Raw genomic sequence first — 18,664 nt, 5'->3', positions numbered from 1 at the left:
GTCTAATTCTGCTTGTGAAAAAAAAAAAATATATATATATATATGGAAATTAATGATTCTCCCAAAGGAACACAACAATTTTTCAATATTAGAATGTGAAGATGATGAAATTGATAAAATGCCTGAAAATAAATTCAAAAGAATGATCATAAGATTAATCAAAAACAATGGGAAACAATTTCATGAGTTAAAGAAATCCATACACGTCATGTATGAAAAATTTTGCTGAGAGATAGAGACATTGAAGAGAAATCAATCTCAACACTAGAAATGAAGAATTCAGTAAGTCAAGTAAAAAAATACAGTGGAAGACCTTAGCAACAGACTTCATGAGGGAGAAGAAAGAAAATCCAAGCTAGAAGATGAATCTCTGTAGATATTTCAGTCAGCCACCACCGAGAAGGAGGAGAAATTAGAAAAACTGTAAAAAATGTTTGAGATTTATGGATTACTATCATATGACCTAACATACAAGTCCTAAAATTTCCTAAAGTTATGGAAAGAGAGAATTTATTAGAAGGGCTATTTAGTGAAATAATAACAAAAAACTTCTCTATTTTGGTTAAAGAAAGGGACATCCAAGTACTGGAACTACATAGAACTTCTAATAGAAGTGAATAGAAAAGATCTGTACCCAAACACATTATAGTCAATTTTTTTACTGTAAAAGATAAGGAAAAGACTCTAAAATCTGCACAAGAGAAATCCCAGATTACAAAAAAAATGTATGTTAGGAAAATTGGTATTTGAGAATTGATTATTGTTTAAAGCCTTTGTCACTACTATTGTGGAACAGATTTTTTGCTCACTTTTTGTTTAATTTCTTACTTAGTGGATGGTTAATCTTATGATTATCAAGTACTTAAAAATTAATAGAAGGAATAAGAAAGTAAGTAAAAGAGAGAGTAGGAGCATAGGCAGGAGAGAGGGTAGAATGGGAAGTAACAGTATACTCCTAAATCTGAACATATGAAATACATGAAACTGTTCACCTTATATAAATAAAAATTATTTTAAAAAATGAAAAAAATCTATAATGTGCATGAGAGAAATGCCAGATTAACTTCAGGGAATCTCCAATTAGTGTGACAGCTGATTTCCCATCAGAAATCAGACAGGCTAAGAGAGACATAGTCCAAGACCTAGAAGAAAAATAAATACCAACTCAGAATACTATAACTGGAGAATATTATAATTCATGAAATAGGCCAGACCAGAAAGACAAATAACATGTTTTCTCTGATTTGTAGTAGCTAATAACAGAGCACAAAAAATGCAATGTATATGACTGAAATTAACATATTGGGATTTGATTATTGTTTATAGCACTTGTCTATGCTTCCGTAGAACAGTGGTCTTTCTATTTTCATCTTGTTTAATTATTTATTTACATGAAGATTAAGCCTGTGGTTATAAAGTAAATTGAAAAAGATAGAGGAGTAGGAAGGGAGTGAGGAAAGAATGGAAGGAAGTACCATTATGTTCTTAAAGTTTTACCTATGAAATACATGAAGTCTGTTCTTTTTATATTAATAAAATAACCTCTACAGACTCACTCAATAATATTAATCTATTACATTAAAGAGGCCCAGGTCAATCCACTGAATAATAAGCCACATAATCAGACAATTGGAGATGCCTACTCTGAGTTACTTTCTAACTTCCTAAGTGTGTGAGTATGTGTGTGTGTGAGAGTGTGCGTGCACACGTGTGTGTGTGTGTCAACACTCAGAAGTGCAATTTCCTTCTTTCTCTGTCTTTTTCCATAAGTATAATATTTACAGTCACCTAAAATAAAGATAATTTTCTGGAAGCCCCAGAGAAGTAAATTAAACCATGGCTTCCCCAGAAAAATTCTAGCTTTTATGTGCCTGGTTTTTATATTGCTCCTGAATAAATTCAATCACAGTAAAGCTCTGCCAGCAGTCCTTGATAATTAGTGGACTAAAAGAGGAAAGAGTTTTCTAGTAAATAAGTCAGAAAATGAAGACCTTAAATAAGTCAGGAAGGAAGTATGGTCTGAATTTTAGTTACTATTTTCCAGTGCTCTTCTCTCTCTTGGAGACAGTTTAGATGTCTTGACATTGCTTTGGATTTTAAATGATGAATGAAGATACTGTTTTCTACCGAGTAGCCAAAGGATAACTTGGTACAAATTCAGAACCCTTCCATCTTTGACAGAATCGCCTAAATAAATTACAAGTGTAAAATCTGTAAAAGAATTATTTATTCAGAATTTTTAACATCAGAGAATGTTTGACAAGTATTACCAAAAGGACTCAGTGAAGAAAAGGTGTTTCAACAAAGAGAATTGTTGATTTAGTGTAGCTGTGTGCTTAATCTATAGCATCCTGCCTGCTACTTAGTCTTTTTAGTTAAACATCAAAAAGCTTTTCTTTTCTCCCATCTTGAGAAGTACTTTAGATCTTAATTAACAAGGATTTTTCACTTTTAGTTATTACTAAATGATCTGGAAAGATCAAGAGAATACATTAAGGCCCCTTTTCTATCATATCAATGGACTTCCAATTCCCCTGAAAGTCATGTTTGCATATTCTGTGGGGACCAGTGTGATCATAGCCACATCAGGGACAGCATTTTCATTGCACATCAATAGTGGGATCTTTCAATGTCATCCACTGATGTTAAATATTTGGAGCATTTTTAGATACAACAGCTAAAATCTATAGAAATACTTTATCTAAATATTGACAATTAAATAAAATCATTAGAGTGTTACATTCATCCTGTAAGTGTGATTTACTTTATTCTGTTTAGCATAAAATTGGCAATTCTTAAAGTCTATCAACAAAGAAAAATACAAACTTTCTTGCTTCTATGATGAATTATCATTGCTACATCTACAGACTCCAAAATAAAACAAAGATCTGACTGATATCTGGCTAATATAATTCCAACAAATGTGTTATTTAACAGATGCATTTCTCAACCGCAAATCCAATTCACTGAGGCGCTTTCATAGACAAGTTGTCTGAAATTCATAGATCTAAATTTTTTAAGACAAGAAAAAGAATCAAGGAGATATTTCTTTGGGTTATCAAAAGCCATCCCATATGAAAAGACAATTGAGATTTGAAAAATCAGATGTTTTCCTACATATATTTATATGAACATAGAGGTACACTGATGGTGAATCTGAATGGATTGTCTTACATTATTTTATTTAAGCATGGAGCCAAAATTGAATTATATAATCTATAATTAAGTAAAGAAATTTGTAAAAATGACAAAAGCAGATTAAAAATTACACTAAACAACATAAATAAAACAGAAAGACTAGACTGAAAAACTTTGAAAGGAGAATAATATATAATGCTATAACTAGTACTGAAGCAGTATTTTTCACTTTATGTTTCTGTGTGGGAGCAAACTGTTGAAATCTTTACTTAATGTATGCTAAACTGATCTTCTGTATATAAAGAGAATAGAAAATGACTCTTGATGTGAATGGAAGGGGAGAGGGAGTGGGAAAGGGGAGGGTTGCAGGTGGGAGGGACGTTATGGTGGGGAAGCCATTGTAATCTATAAGCTGTACTTTGGAAATTTATATTCATTAAATAAAAGTTAAAAAAATAAAAATAAATGAGAACAGTTTATGCTATTTATCTAAAAAAACTAAATTATAGGCATTAATTATTCCCATATTTTATCATTGGTTATTTTAAAAAATTCTTTTTTTCTTTTTTTTTAAACTTTTATTTAGTAAATATAAATTTCCAAAGTACAGTTTATAAATTCATTGGCTTTTACCCCCCATAACTTCCCTCCCACCCACACCCCTCCCATATCCCGCTCCCTCTCCTATTCCATTCACATCAAGATTCATTTTCAATTATCTTTATATACAGAAGATCGATTCAGTATGTATTAAGTAAAGATTTCATCAGTTTGCACCCACACAGAACATAAAGTGTAAAATACTGTTTCAGTACTAGTTATAGCATTACTTCACATTGGACAACACATTAAGGACAGAGATCCCACATGAGGAGTAAGTACACAATGCCTCCTGTAGTTGACTTAAGAATTTGACATTCTTGTTTATGGTATCAGTAATCTCCCTAGGCTCTAGTTATGAGACTCCAAGGCTATGGAAGCCTTTTGAGTTCACTGACTTTGATCTTATTTAGACAAGGTCATAGCAGAGTGGAAGTTCTCTCCTTCCTTCATAGAAGGGTACCTCCTTCTTTGATGGCCTATTATTTCCACTGGGATCTCACTTGCAGAGATCTTGTATCTAGGTTTTGTTTTTTGTGGTTTTTTCTTTTTTTTTTTTTTTTTTTTTTTTTTTTTTTTTTTTTTTTGCCAGAGTATCATGGCTTTCCATGCCTGAAACACTCTCATGGGCTTTTCAGCCAGATCTGAATGCCTTAAGGGCTGATTCTGAGGCCAGAGTGCTGTTTAGGACATCTGCCATTCTATGAGTCTGCTGCTTTTATTTATTTGAAAAGGAGAATGTCAGAAAGAAAGAACTGTGAGATAGAGAGAGAGACAGATCAAGAGACAGAGAGATACCTTCCATCCATTAATTTCTTCTCAAAGTTCTTGCATTCAATAGGGATTGGTTAGGCCCAAAACCTGGAAGCCCAGCCTAGTCTCCTTCATGGGTGGCAAGCACATAAATGTATCAGCTATCACTTGTTGCCTCCAATGATGTATCAGCAGGAGGTTGTATCAGAAGCAAAGTGCTGAGACTAAAACCAGCACTTTGATATGGAATGTGGGCACTTCACATGGTGGCTTGACCAACTGTAACAAAAAGCATGATCCAGATATTTTTTAGTCTAAGGTTTATTCAATAAAATTTAAGAACTTATGAACTAAATGCATACTTGCCAAATTTCAATGCTTCATAAATAATGCTATTAATTTATTATTATGTCATTATTAGATAATTTGTAAAAATATAAACAGAAAGTGTAATATTTACATTTACCATAAACCTGTTAGGTTTATAAAATATACATTTATTTATTTGAGGATCAGGGAGAGAGGGTGAGGCAAATATATATATATATATAGAGAGAGAGAGAGAGAGAGAGCGCACTATTCTCTGCTGATTCACTGCCAAATAACCCCAGCTTCCAGGTCTAGTATGAGCTGAAGCTGAGAGTCAAAGACTTAATCCACGTCCCATAAAGGTGGTAAGGATACAAATATTTGTTCATTTTCAGAGCACATATTATGAGGAAGATGGAGTGGATTGGAGTCAGAACTCAAGCCCAGGCACTCCAATTAGGGATACAAAAATTCCATTTCCTAATGTATTTTTGTATTTTAAATGATTTACATGCTTTTACACACACACACACAAAAATTTACCAAAATGGAAACTGAATAGCATGCAAATATATTTTGCCTTAAAATTTTGGAAAATATTTTCATTTCATTTGCAAATACAATTACAACAATTTTAGAGTGCTTTTCATTGTTGAATCCAGTATATACTTTATAAATAAAATAAAGTTACTGAAAAGAATGCCTAACATATAGACATTTTTCCCATCAGTATATAAGCTCAAGCAGAAACATTTAAAGATATTTCAGCCCATCATCTTTACAATATACAATTATTTTATATAATGAATATCCAACTTTTCAAATAATAAGAATCCAGAAATATCAGTCAAAGATTCTAGACATATTTTCTCCATGCGGCTGACTGAAAAGTTCTTTCTCACAAGAAGGGTTATAGTTCAGTCAAATTCTTTGTATTGGCAATAGCTTTCTCTCTGGTGATGGGGCAAGAGGACAAGTCCTTTTTCCTTTTCCCAGTTCAATCATGAGGAATTTTATACTCTGTATTCAACACAGTTATTGTGTTCAGAAAAGTCAATAGGAAAAATGTCTTACAAAAAGCAGTGTCAGTGTTTTCTGGAGAATATAAAAAATGCCATTCATTTCCTGTGTGATATAAATGATGGTAAAAATTAAGACACCCTACTGATTGGTTCATGGTTCTGCTCTATAATGACAGACACAAAAAGTTGAAAACTACATTTGAAAAACCGAAATGTGTGTATATTACTGTCAAGAATGCAAAACTGCTTGGAGAAAGAAAAAATAACCAAAGAAAACTCTTTGTTCTAAATGCCATCAGTATGTTTAAATATGTTAGACATTACTACCATCATCAGCGCTAAATATCTCAATTGTTATTGATCTTGAAATTATACTAAAGCCTAATAATAAGAATTTTATTTCATGCCTCAAAATATTCAGTGTAAATGTTCAGATGTCATTCCAAAATGGCAGATTAGGAAATGGCATACTTTGTAGGGCTAAATAACAATAATAATAATAAAGTATAGGAAGTGCACTCTCAGGAGAATTAGAGAGAATACTGCATGGAAATTGTACAAAAGGAAGAGAACACTGTGGACCTGTGTGGAGGCAGTGGATGCTCCACAGAACTCCAGCACAACACAGGACTTCAACAGCAGAGAGCTGGAGCAGGCAGCAGCTAGGAGACAGAGGTGAGACCAGACTGCAGAAATCCATGGTGAGACAGTTGGAGGGAGAGCATGGCATTGAGTCCAGACTGGAATCCTAGATGCTACCAGTTACTAGTGGTTACTCATGGAGCCAGTGGAAGTAAATGGGGCACATTTATCTCACCTCAACCCCCCTCCCCCAGAACAGGGCCCACAACCTCTCTCAGAAAGGGAAGACACCCTTTTGAGTTTGGGCAGCAGTTGCAGAACCCTTTGTGTGTGTACACAGCAACTGGCTGAGACAGGACACCATGTTCTCAGCAGTCCTGAAGGCAGTGGCAAGGAGAGGGTAACATTTGACCAGTGGCTCTTGTATACACATGTGTTCCAGAGATTTCAGCAGAGGGAAAATTCTGCAGTCCTCACTAACTTTGAGCCTGGCTGGGAGGATTGGCAGGTGGCTGCACACTCATATAGGACTGTGAGGCACCTCTAGCCTCCAAGCATACCATAGGCTCCAGGCTCAAAGCGTCTAGGCAGAGTTGGCTTGGGGAACACCTGCCTCTCTTTTCCATGGACAGGTTGGTAAGACAGAATGGAACCTTTACACCTAGCAGTTGTGGGAGTTTGTGTGCTAAGACCATTGGGTCTCAGTGGTTACAAGAGAAGTTGTAGTGTGTAGCTGGGTCTCTGGGAAATCTCTGAGTGTGGCTCCACATGCTGAGAGCTCCTTGGTTGCTTAGGGTGGGTCATTGCAGCGGGAACCATGCTCAGAGTGAGGACTGTGTTGATCATCTGTTCAGTTCATATGGAGTCATGGGTGAGGGTTGAACCCACAGGGGACTAACACCTGGGCATTGCTCAGCAAGACAGGAGGTGAAGGGATGATCAAACCAGCAGAAGTGGCCATTTCCCCTCTTCTGTTAACCCAACCTTGCCCCATTTGGGTGTTACCATGGATACTTTCCCCACCCTGGAGCACAGACTAGAACTCCTTGGCCAAATCCAGCACACATCTCTTGGTATTCACTCAAAGTGCAGACATTCCACTAAGCCACAGACACATAGTTCAAAGATAAAAACTATTAGAGAAAAAAGCCCAACAAGTAATTCCACAAATGTATAAAAACACATGCAGAAATTTCAAGAAAAAAGAATAAGGAAGGCACCATGACCCACCCAAAGAAACATCACAACATTTTAATATTAGAATGTGAAGATAAAGAGATTGATGAAATGCCAGAAATGGAATTCAAAAGATTAATCATAGCATTACTCACAAGCAATTAGAAGCAAATCCAAGAACTAAAGAAAATCATACATGAGATGAATGAAAATTTTCTCATGAAATTGAGATTGTAAAGAGAAATAAAAAATGAAATATTGGAAATGAAGATTTCAATAGATCTGATTAAAAATTTGGTGGAGGGCTGGGCCTTGTAGAGTAGCAAGTAAAGCTGTTGCTTGCAGTGCTAGCATCCCATATTGGCACCCATTTGATTTCCAGCTATTCCATTTCTGATCCAGCTCTCCACAATGGCCTGAGAAAGCAGTAGAAGATGGCCCAAGTGCTTAGGCCTCTGCACCTCTGTGGGAGACCTGGAAGTAGCTCCTGGCTCCTGGTTCAGATCAGCACAGCTCTGGCCACTGCAGCCACTTGGGTAGGGAACCAGCGGATGGAAGGCTCTCTCTCTCTCTCTCTTTCTCTCTTTGACTGCCTGTAATTCTGCCTTCAAATAAATAAATAATTTTTAAAATATTTAAAAAAAATAAAAATGTGGTTTAAAGCTTTAACCACAGACTTGTTTAGGCAGAAGAAAGAATATCTGAGCTAGAAGACAAATCAGTGAAATCTTTGTCAGACCAAAAGAAAAAAAGAAATTAGAAAACTTAAAAAGAGTGTTGGAAATCTATGGGTCAACTGACCCAAGATATGGGTCTTAGGAATTCTTGAAGGTCTGGAAATGTAGAATGAACTAGAAGGCTTACTTATGAAATAATTACAGGCAACTTCCACAATTTAGACAAAGAAAGAGATGTCCAAGTACAAGAAGCACATAGAGCTCCATATAGATATGACCAGAAAGGAACTTCACCATGACACATTGTAGTCAAATTTTCAACAGTAAAATAAAGACAAGATTCTAAAACATGCACAAGAGAAACACCAAAATACATTCAGAGCATCTCCAATTATACTAATAGCTGATTTCTCATCATAAATCTTATAGACTAGGAATCAGTGGTGAGAATGGTGAGACATAGTCCAAGTCCTAAGAGATTACACATTCTTCGCATCAGCACATGGAACTTTCCCTAAGATAGACCATATGGTAGGCCATATAGCAAACCTCAGCAAATTGAAAAAAATCAAAATCATACCATGTGTCTTCTCTGACCACAATGGAATAAAGCTGGAAATCAACAACAAAAGAATCGCTAGGTCATAAGCAAACAAATGGAGACTGCACAACATGCCCCTAAAAAAGACAGTGGATCATAAAAGGAATCAAAAAAAGAAAAAGAAAAATTTCTGGAAGTGAAAGAAGACAATACATCATATCAATACTTATGGGATACAGCAAAAATCAGTGTTAACAGGGAAGTTTGCAGGAATTGGTGCCTTTTTTTCATGAAAATTTTGGAAAGGCACCAAATAAATGAACTACCAATGCATCTCAAAGATCTAGAAAAGCAACAAAACAACAACAACTGTCGCTCCCCGTCTTCGTGGAGGAACGACACAGGACCCTGCGCTGTTCTTTCGTCTGCTCGGCCCTCCCCAGGTTTGCTGCTGGTTCTTCCCGGGTTGGCTACTGACCCTTCCACCTCCGTGGAAGGGCGGTTCCCCCTGCCACATTCCCCACTTCCGCGGGGGAGCAGCACACCGCGGGCCGGCTCTCTCGGGGGCTGCACAGGTGTTCCCCTTAGATGTTCCTGGTGCATGTTGTCTCTCTCCTCCTTTATAGTCCTCTTCCGCCAATCCCAACTCGGCTGCCCACACGCTGAGTACACTGCTCTCCTCCAATCAGGAGCAGGATCAGCTCCTGGAGGTCATCACTCAAGTTGGCAAGAGGCAGCTGCGTAGAAGCTGTTTTCTCCTCTCCCAGCGCCATATTGTGGGAGAGCAGATGCATAGAATAAGTCTTAATTCCAGTAACTTAGTCTAGTCCGGGTTGCTCCCCACAGATCCCCCTTTCTTTTTATTTTTTGGCATTGATATGCGCCTGCCTTCGGAGCCCCGCGGCACACACTCTGCTCTGCTTGCTAGAGTTGCCCACAGGTGCTTACAAGTCCTATCAATCAGGGAAACCGAATCCGGTTCCTCTTTTCGCCATGTTGTGAGGAGGTTTTTAGGCGCTGATGCGTGCCTGTGTTCGGTGCCCTGCAGCGCATGCTCTATTCTGCTAGAACTGCCTGCAGGTGCTTATCGTCCTAATCAGGCAAACCAAATCCAAGCCCTCTCATTGCCGTCTTGTGGGGAGACTTATTGGTGTTGATTCGTGCCTATCTTCGGTGACCTGCAGCTCATACTCTGGTCGAGCTGCCTGCTGGTGCTTACCGCCTTACTAATCAGGCAGACCGAATCCAAGCCTTCTCATTGCGGTATTGTGGGGAGACTTATTGATGTTAATTCGTGCCTGTCTTCGGTGACCTGCGGCGCATAAGCTGCTAGCCGCCTGCAGGTGCTCACCACCTCTCTAATCAGGCAGACCGAATCCAAGCTCTCTCATTGCCATGTTGTGGGGAGGCCTTATTTTTCTCTTTCTCTATCTCCGGGCATTCCTATCTCTCCTATTTTACTTCTATCTACCAGCATTCCTATTTCTCTCATTTTACTTCTAAAACTTCTGTTTCTCTTATCCCTGTGGCTTCCTGTCGCCCGCCCCGAGGCTGCCTCTTGGCGGCTTCCCGGCTCTGAGCCGCTTCAGCCAGCTTCTCTCTTCTGCGTGGCTTTCCGGCTACGCACCCGCACCACGGCCTCGCGCCAGCCCCGCGTTCCCTATCCATTCACGCCCCGTGCTCTCTCTGCACGCGGCAGCTTCCGCGAGTCACACAGCCCCAGCTCACGTTTCCGCCACCACCGGCATTCAGTCCAAGTTCCCCGGGCTAACCTGGCGAATTCCAACCTGGCGGCCCACGTCTCTGCCTCTGGTTCCAGATTTTCGCCTTTTGCTCCCCGGGCTGACTTGAAGAATTCCAAGATGGCTTACATCTCCGCCTTGGCCTGCACTCGCGGCTTCATCCTCCCTAACATTTTTCTCTACCCGGTATGTTTCCCTAAGTTTTCTTCCAACAATATTCCTCCCTCATTTCTCCTAGCTTCTCCCCACAGTCCGTATCCAAGTCTAAGTTTCTTATAGGTTTCACTTTCACTTTCAACCTGCAGTCCGTATCTGAGTCTAAGTTTCTTCTTGCTTTCACTTTAAATCCTAACTTCTTTCCCACAGTCCGTATCCGAGTCTATGCCTAGGCTTTCGATAGCTTCTTCCAGCACCTTTTCTGTCCGGCTTTCCCCTAGGCTCTTTGCTAGTCTCTCTCTCCGGTATTTTCCACTTCTTCCTGTTTCTTCCCTCCTAAGTTTCCTATCCGAGTCACGGCACCATTATGTCGCTCCCCGTCTTCATGGAGGAACGACACAGGACCCTGCGCTGTTCTTTCGTCTGCTCGGCCCTCCCCGGGTTTGCTGCTGCTTCTTCCCGGGTTGGCTACTGTCTCTTCCACCTCCGTGGAAGGGCGGTTCCCCCTGCCACATTCCCCACTTCCGCAGGGGAGCGGCACACCGCCGGCCGGCTCTCTCGGGGGCTGCACAGGTGTTCCTTCAGATGTTCCCCTTAGATGTTCCTGGTGCATGCCGTCTCTCTCCTCTTTTATAGTCCTCCTCCGCCAATCCCAACTCGGCTGCCCACACGCCGAGTATGCTGCTCTCCTCCAATCAGGAGCAGGATCAGCTCCTGGAGGTCATCACTCAAGTTGGCAAGAGGCAGCTGCGTAGAAGCTGTTTTCTCCTCTCCCAGCGCCATATTGTGGGAGAGCAGATGCATAGAATAAGTCTTAATTCCAGTAACTTAGTCTAGTCCGGGTTGCTCCCCACAAACAACAAAAGCTCAAACTAGTAGGAAGAAAGAAATAATTAAATTTAGAGAAGAAATAAAATTCAAACAAAAAATTACCAAAGATCATTGAAATTAATTTTTTTTGAAAAGAGAAACAAAATTGATACACCATTAAGCAAATTAGGTACAGATGGAACAAGTCTGAACACAATCAAGGAAAATTATGACAAACACATTGCCAGCATTCTGTTGAATGGGGAAAACCTAGAAGCCTTCGACCTAGGATCCTAAGATCCAGAACCAGGTGAGGATGTCCACTCTCACCGTTGTTATTCAATATAGTCCTGGAATTTTTAGCCAGAGTCATTAGACAAGAAAAAGAAATCAAAGGGATAGAAAATGGAAAGGAGGAAGTCAAACTATTCCTATTTGTAGATGGCCTGATTTTATATATAGGGAATCCAAAAGACTCCACTGAGACATACCTGGAACTCATAAAAGAGTTTGGTAAATAGCAGGATATAAAATCCACTCATAATATCAATACCATGGCTGAAAAAGAACATTTAAGATCAATCCCACTCTCAATAGGCCCCAAAAGAATTGAATACCTTGGAATGAATTTAACCAAGGACACCAAAGATATCTAAAATGAAATTACAAAACATTAAAGAAAGAAAGAAGACACTAAAAATGGAAAAGTCTTGATATTCATGAATTAGAAGAATTAATATAATAAAAATGTCCATACTACCAAAAGCAATTTACAGATTCAATACGATAGCAACCACAATACCAACACTATTCTTCTCACGTCTAGAAAAAATACTGCTAAAATTCATATGGAATCACAAGAGACCCCAAATAATTAAAGCAATCTTATACAACAAAAACAAAGTTGCAGGCATCACAATACCAGTTTCCAAGATATACTACAGGGAAGTTGTCATCAAAACAGCCTGGTCCTGGAACAAAAACAGACTTGTAGACCAACAGAACAGAATAGAAACTCCAGAATTCTATCTACACATCTACAATCAACATATCTTCGACGAATTCCCGGAGCACAAACAGTGTCTTCAACAAATGGTGTTTTTGAAACTGGATCTCCACATGCAGAAGTATGAAGCAAGACCCCTGCCTTACAACTTAAAACAAAAATTCACTCAAAATGGATCAAAGACCTAGATATGTGAGATTTGATGATTATTTATAACCCCTTGTCTATTCTGTTGAGGAATGGTGTTTTTTTTTTTTCTTTATACTATTTGTTTACCTTTTGCTTTAGTGTAGAATTAACTTGATACCCATTAAGTAACTGAAAATAGATCTTTGTAAAAATTAAGGGTGGGAATCAGAGAGGGAGGAGGAAGAAGGGTTGGAGCATGGGCAGGAAGGAACGTAAAGTGGGAAGTGTCACTATGTATATATGAATTACATGAAATTTGCACAAATTAAATAAAATTTTTAAAAATTCAACACTCATGTCTGGAAAGCACCTGATTTTTAATCACCCTTTTTATTAGGAAACCTAGGTACCTAGAAGATTCTTTCTACTTTATTTTCTCTTCTATCTTGAATTGTATTAATAAAAATAATAAGTATATTTAAACTCTAATTTTGTGGTAATAATTTTCAACTAAAGTACATATTAAGATGTTCCACTTTGTATTTTATAAGGTGAAATTTTGGTATTCTTTAAAATCGTAATATTATTAAATTTTTTACATAAATGAGTTTTTCCATTTTATTTCACAGTGGTGTCACCAAATTTACTTCTAAATACATAGTGTATATATTTCAGTGCATTCAATTCAGTTGCATTTTCCATGGTAGGTGCAAAAAGAAAAATTCTCCTTTGGCAAATTATTCCTTTGAAGTAGATTGTAAAGTGATTTTAAATATTTACCCTATATTATTCCAAAAATTTTCACTTTGTGTGTTTAGTATACTAACCCACATTGTTATAAACAAAAATAACATGAATTCTATTTGTTTCTTAATTTATACCCATATAACCTTGTATACATCACTTACATTGAAAATTATGACACAATTGTATGACTTACCAAAGAGTGCCATTATAAGCTCATTCATTCTTCCAGGTATAGAGCTCCATTTTTTAACACAAATGTCAAGTATTTGCCCTTATTTACCTTGTGTCCACTAACAAAATTGGTCACACATGTGGGATTATCCCAAGCTTATGATTGTGGGATCCAAGGAACAAGAACAAAATAATTGGCAATGGCAGTTTGTTCAGGGTTTACCTGGTCTCAGGGAAAAACAAAAACAAAAACTACATCCTATTGGCATAGCAGAATTTCCTTGGCACTTAGCAAAATTGCACTGCTCACTCAAAAATCCAAACAATAAAGTGGTCACCTGGATCGTTTCATTCAACATGTTGTGAAATTGAGCAAGAGGTAACTTAAGGACAAGAAGTTCACCATCAAACAGTATTGGGGACTACCAAGGAAGAGTCTTGCTGGGATGGTGGAATAAATGAGCTGGATTTTGCTTTGTGAGACTAACAAAGGCAGAAATTGGTCCGAGAAAACTGTTACAGGGTGATCTGTTAGTGCGGTTTATTGTTCTTCCCTATTTCGCAAGTGTAACACCATTTTTATTCACTCTTACAGATCTCACAGGAAACTGATAGAATACATCTGAGGAGTCCACGTTTTAGATTGTCAGAGTTTTGCTTTAGTAGCAAGGCTAGCTAAGGGTGCTAGACAGTGGTACTTTCTGTGGGCCAGGGGGAATGTGTCCATAACCCAGCACTAAAAACCACTACAGGGTTATAGGCAATTATTAACAATCAATATCCAGAGACAGCACTTGAGGTGTATTCTCTCTCATTAGAAATTGAATTAATATAGGCCAATGGAAAAAAATTTTTAAAATACCATCTGGCTGCAATTTGTTCTGCGACTGGTGAAACTGGTTAGAAATTGGGGCTGTCAATTCAACACCATCCCATAGCTGGAGCTATTTTGCATAAAAGAAGAACAATTTGATATTATTGTATAAGTGTAGCATTTTAAAAGGCATGAAAGAAGCAGAGGCTCCCATAAATTGGAGTAAGCTGAGACACTGTAGGAATCAGAAGAAAATTAATTTACCTTCCTCGAAGGCCTAAAAAGAATGTCTCAGATGGTAGATTTCTTCCATCCCTTAAGCCCAGCAAAGTCAGTTTTTTCTAAACAATTATTTTGTATCAGAGTTATATCCATGGAAAAGGAAAAGGGGTGCCTTCCTGACCAGCATTTTCCAGGCTGCTGCAGGTAACCTGAAAGGATGACTGATCCTGGAGACAATGTGAAACAAGCAATATGCTGCCAGCTAAGATAGGGCCTAACCGATGTGCAAGTCAGAGGGACATTGGAAACAGGAGTGTCTGAGCCATCCCCAGAAAGAGAGGCTCAGGACACACCTGATCCCCTTGAACACCCATTGACTGAATAAGATTCACAGAGCTAGAGATCTGCATGGCTGACATTTCACAGTGTTTCAAGAGAAAAGTTGAGATCTCCCTGGAAGAGAGATGGCTTTCTTTTTTTTTTAAGATTTATTTTATTGATTTGAAAGGAAGTTACAGAGACAGAAAGAGAGAAGGAAAGATAAAGAGAGAGAGAGAGATCTTCCATCCTCTGGTTTACTCCCCAGATGACTGCAACGGCCAGGGTTGGCGGAGGCTGAATTCAGAAGCCAGAATCTTCATCCAGGTCTCCCACATGGGTGCAGGCACCAACCACTTGGGCCAGCCTCTGCTGCTTTCCCAGGCACATTAGCAGGGGGCTAGATAGGAAGTGGAGCAGCAGAGGCTCCAACTGGCATCACAGGCAGCAGCTTAACCCATTAATGCCACAATGCCTGTCCCATGTCTTTCTTTCTAAAACAGAACATAATAGCCTTCTGCTACGTGTTCCATCCTGAGTATACTGGCAGTTGGTCACCCACCTCTGCAAATTTATTTTCTCTGAATAAATTCGGTCTGGCTGTAATTAGTACACTGCGTCTTCTCTATTCTGTGTCTCTTTTCCTAAGATTTATGGTGCCCTGTGTGAGGAGGGTTTTTCTTTCTACTCTTCTCCAGCCTACCATTATCTTTCATTACTTCTCTTCTCTCAACCCAGATACTCTCCTCTCCACTACTGCCTCTGATCCTCTCCAACCCCACTCCTGTCCTGACTTTGTTGATTTATCCCTAACTACATTTCATTACCTCACAGACACTCCTATTCCCAAAGTCCCAGATTGGTTTATTGTTGGTAGTGCTATAGTGTTTCTTTTTTTTTTAAGATTTACTTATTTATTTATTTATTTGAAAGCGTTACACAGAGAGAGGAGAGGCGAAGAGAGAGAGAGAGAGAGAGAGAGAGGTCTTCCATCCAATGGTACACTCCACAGTTGGCCACAACAGCCGGAGCTGCATTGATCCGAAGCCAGGAGCCAGGAGCTTCTTCTGGGTCTCCCACACAGGTGCAGGGGCTCAAGGACTTGGCCATCTTCCAGTGCTTTCCCAGGCCATATCATAGAGCTGAATTGAAAGTGGAGCATCCGGGACTAAAACTGGCACCCATCTGCAATGCCTGTACTTCAGACCAGGGCATTAACCCACTGCACCACAGTGCTGACCCCAACTGCAGTGCTTCAAAATTCCCCTTTTCCCTTTGGATATGCACTAATGGAGGAGCATTATGATTATACCTCCTCTTCCCTGGATAAGGCTGAATTGTTAGCCTTGATTTGAGCCTTCACCTTAGTCAAAGCAAAGAGAGTTAATATATAGATATGGGAGTGGGAATGGGAGAGGGAAGAGATGTATAATTTGGGACATGCTCAGGCTGACTTGCCCCAAGTGGTGGAGTTGGAAGCATACCAGGGGATTCCAATTCAATCCCATCGAGGTGGCATGTACCAATGCCATCTCACTGTTCCAGGTGATCAATTTCAGTTCACAGTTGGTCATGGTGGAGGGACTGGGAGTCAAAGGGAGCACATAAACAAGTCTAGTACCTGCTAACACTAACCGATGGAGTAAATAAAGGGGAGAGTGATCCAACATGGGAAGTGAGATACTCAGCAGACTCATAGAATGGAAGATGTCCTAAATAGCACTCTGGCCTCAGAATCAGCCCTAAAGGCATTCGGATCTGGCTGAAAAGCTCATGAGAGTATTTCAGGCATGGAAAGCCAAGATACTCTGGCAAAAGATCTCTGTGAGTGAGATCCCAGTGGAAAGAACAGGTCATCAAAGAAGGAGGTACCTTTCTCTGAAGGGAGGAGAGAACCTCCACTTTGACTATGACCTTGTCTAAACAAGATAAGAGTCAGAGAACTCAGAGGGCTTCCATAGCCTTGGAAACTCATGACTGGAGCATAGGGAGATTACTGATGCCATAAACAGGAGTGTCAATTGGTAAAGTCAACAACAGGAGTCACTGTGCACTTACTCCTCATGTAGGATCTCTATCCTCAATGTGCTGTACATTGAGATTTAATGCTATAACGAGTACTCAAACAATATATTTCACTTTGTGTTTCTATGGGGGTGCAAACTGTTGAAATCCTTACTTAATGCATACTAAACTGATCCTCTGTAAAAAAAAAAAAAAGAAAGAAAAAGAAATTATCAATTCCTAACTTGACTCTCACTGGGATTAAACATGACAATAGGTCTGCTCTGATTTCATCATCATTTAAAAAAATCATCTATTATTTTTCACTTTTTGTTTCTGTGTGGGAGCAAACTGTTGAAATCCATACTTAATGTATACTAAGCTGATCTTCTGTATATTAAGATAATCGAAAATGAATCTTGATGTGAATGGAAGGGGAGAGGGAGTGGGAAAGGGGAGGGTTGTGGGTGGGAGGGACGGTATGGGGGGGGAAGCCATTGTAATCCATAAGTCGTACTTTGGAAATTTATATTCATTAAATAAAAGTTAAAAAAATAAAAAAAAGAAAAAAAGAAAAAAAATATAGAGATTCCCAATATGCCTATAGTATCATCCATTCCAATGCCCAGATGTGGCAAGAAAGGGGCTTTCTAACAGCCCAAATGACCCCAACAACTAATGGCAAGCTGATTAAAGCTCTCCTTGATGCTGCCCAGCTGCCATCAAAAATTGCTATTATTCATTGCAAAAGGACACCAGGAAGGTAAACAACACCTATGTGAAGCTAAGAACAAGGCTGATCTGACAGCTAAAGCAGCAGTCATGGGGAGATGAGCCCATATTTTCTTTTTAACTTAGCTCCTATATATTCAGACTTAGAAATCTCTCAACAATAAGGGACATCTAGAAAGGATTCATGGTGATTTCTAGATGAAAACTAACACCCCCTTCTTTTCTCCAAGTTACCTTTCTAAAAAACCTCCATTCTCTCTATCACTCATACTCAAACTCTCTTCTTCATTTCCTGAGATATACCTATCTTCTGCCATATGAGAAACTCTGCATACCATATCTCAGCATGTAGCATCTGTCAAACAGCTAACCCCAGCTCTAATATTAGGTTACCCCTATTCCCCACTCAGAAGGCCGGTGGATCACTCCTGGGAGAGAACTGGCATCCTGACTTCACCCATATGCCACCAGTTATGTGAACGTGTTACCTTCTGGTGATGGTGGACACCTTCTAGGAGTGAGTGGAAGCTTTCACCACTACTAACAAAAGAGCTTCCATCATTTCCACTATATTATTAAATGATATTATCCCAAGATTTGGATTACCTGCTTCCATTCAGTCAGACAATGGACAGGAGTTTACCTCTCAAATTACTCAAATAGTATCTGCCTCTCTTCATATTTCATGGCACTTTCAGATTCCCTATCATCCTCCTTCTTCAGGTAAAGTAGAATGGATGAATGGAATTTTAAAACAGGTTCTAAATAAACTCTCTACCGAATTCTGAAGCTATTCCACCTCTCTCACTTTCGCTCTTCTTATTGAAATGCGCACTCACTTATGGACCTGTGCAGACATACATCTACCCAAACCACACTCTCTGCTTCCCAACTGTAGTCCTACCTTTCAACCTGGTGACTGGGTTTATCTAGGACAAATAAGGCTGTTCTAAAGCCAAAGTGGAGTGGGCCTTGCCAGGTGATATTGACTACCCCCACTGGTGCCAAACTCAAA

The sequence above is a fragment of the Oryctolagus cuniculus genome, chromosome 5, assembly GCF_051225735.1.
Source record: "Oryctolagus cuniculus isolate XC-2025 breed Fujian yellow rabbit chromosome 5, ASM5122573v1, whole genome shotgun sequence".
Lineage (NCBI taxonomy): Eukaryota > Metazoa > Chordata > Mammalia > Lagomorpha > Leporidae > Oryctolagus > Oryctolagus cuniculus.
This window is presented reverse-complemented; position numbering follows the sequence as displayed.